This window comes from Limulus polyphemus, unplaced genomic scaffold (genome assembly GCF_000517525.1).
Source record: "Limulus polyphemus unplaced genomic scaffold, Limulus_polyphemus-2.1.2 Scaffold1608, whole genome shotgun sequence".
Classification (NCBI taxonomy): domain Eukaryota; kingdom Metazoa; phylum Arthropoda; class Merostomata; order Xiphosura; family Limulidae; genus Limulus; species Limulus polyphemus.
In genome coordinates this window covers 218,289-220,762 of record NW_013667218.1, presented here as the reverse complement: position 1 = coordinate 220,762, position 2,474 = coordinate 218,289, and positions in this window count along the sequence as shown.

The following is a 2,474-nucleotide window of genomic DNA, read 5'->3' as shown; positions in this document are numbered from 1 at the left end:
CATTTGTTCTTCTTGCCACTGTTGTAGTCTCTCTTCTTGTTTGTTTTTTTCTCCTCCAATAGCTGTTGTAATCTCTCTTCTTGTTTCTTTTCTTTTTCCTCCAACAACTGCTGTAATCTCTCTTGTTTATTTTGTTGTTCGAGCTGCCACTGTTGCAGGTTTTTTTACCACTGTTGTTGTCTCTCTTCTTGTTTCTTTTCTTTTTCCTCGAACAACTGCTGTAATCTTTCTTCTTGTTTATTTTGCTGTTTGGATTACAGCAGTTGTTGGAGGAAAAAGAAAAGAAACAAGAAGAACGAGAAAAGAAACAAGAAGAGAGACAACAGCAGTTGCAAGAAAACATGCAACAGTGGCAGCTTTTCTCTTCTTGTTTATTTTGTTGTCCAAGTTGCCACTGTTGCTGGTTTTCTTGCAACTGCTGTTATCTCTCTTCTTGTTTCTTTTCTTGTTCTTGTATTGCTGCCATTAAGTCTGCTAAGCTGTTATTTTCTATCCCACTTCTGACACCAATTTGTTACGTCTCCGTTCGTTAGTTAATTTTCCGTAAATTCGTTCCGACGAAAATTTAGCGACACAAGTCCTTTGTTAAATAAAACTGGTTTATTCTTTCCGAATACAACTTACGATACACTTAATTTCAACAGTCGCTCTATAACAAACACTCACATCTCACGTGACCAACAATATTTTGTCGGCATACATTCAATTACTCATTACCTACACATTATTCCGTCACGTTGTGACCATCTTATATATATACCAGTCTACCCCCAATCTAGTAAATGTTAGGGCATTCACGAAGGAACAGGATATTTCTAGAAAACAGGTGGCGTGATACTAGTCACGTGACCTCGCTGACGCAACACCTATTTATTGTCGGGAAACCTAGTTATTCAAGCACATTGTGTAGGCGCTTCCACAGATGGGTTGAAATTGAAAAAACACATAAAGCTTCTGAACAAAGGCAAAGAATAAACATGCCTCAGTACAACAGTCCACTGCACACAGCATTGTCGTAAGACCGCCTATGGTAGTCTTGAATTGTTACATCATTCTTTTCAAGGAAATTAATAGGAATTCTAAAAAGTTGCTTCTCATGTAAGATTGCTTATCGTTAAGAATATGACAAATCTCTCTACAGGACCATAATCTAGAACGTATCTAAAGATTATTGTCAGTTGATTCGTGTGGATATATGTGGAGTAGGATCAACAGACACTGAGTAATACTTGTGTGTTATTATTTCCTGGATAATGGTGGTGAGAGCTTTTTTGTGTAAATTTCTGTGAATTCGTCAAAGACAGTTGAGGATAAGTATGAAATATGACCTTTTCCCTTATTTTAACTTTTTTGAATGTATTCAGCAACAAGTGTATCATACTCAGCTAATAGTGCCAGTATTCTTAAGCAATGCCATTATGCACTGACTATATACTTCATTGCTCTCTCTGAATGCTAGTCCACTGGATGGTAGAAATTTTATGACTGTCAGAATACGTTCTAGAATTTGGTGCCAGTATTTCTTTCCTGACTCCATCTGTTTTGTTAAAGTCTCGTCGTTTTGTCCATTTATGACTAACAAAATTGATGATGCAACTTTGATGCAATAAACTTGTTTCGTGCCCACTAAAGTCCTTTGCAGAATGTTTCCAATCAGAGTAACCTGTTCTTGGTAGCGAAGAAGTTTCCATTGCTGTTGAAAATAATTTGCAAATAATGAAGAGGATTTAATTATTGTATTTTGGCACTAGTGTATAAAGTTAAAAATCATAAATAATAGTAAAAAAAAAGTTAAAACTGGTACACAATTAGAAACATTTTATTTAGGCCTTTAAAAAGTTGATGACTACATGTTTCGACGTTGCAACGTCATCCGCACTCCTGACGTTTTGAGATTCGCGATATATTTCATAATTTTGTTAGAGTTTTTAATATACTTGACATTTTATAATTTTGTTACAGTTTTAATACACATGACGTTTCGTAACTTTGCCCGAGTTTTAAGATATATGACGTTTCATAGCTTTGCCTTAGTTCTGATATATCATAAATTTTCTGAGTGTTCAGATACGAGACGTATCAGATACAACTTAGGGTTGTCTGAGTTGTTAGTTGCTTGTTGTGTGAATTGTAAGATACGTGACATTTCATTTTTGTTTTTTGCGTTGTCAGATAGAGAATTATTTTAGAACCGTGAATTGTATGATACGTGACGAATTTTAGCTTGACGTTTTAAAGCTTTCTCTGAGTTTTTGGAATCGTGAAAGTTTATAAGAGTGCATGATTATAAGATATATGAAATTTCATAACTTTATCTGAGTTCTAAGATACAGGATGTTTTAAACTTTTCTCTGAAGTATAACATTTCTGATATTTCATGCTGTTATTTAGGTTGTATGATACATTATATTGTTACGTCTCCGTTTGTTAATTAACTTTCCGTAACTTCGTTCCGACGAAACTTTAGCGACACA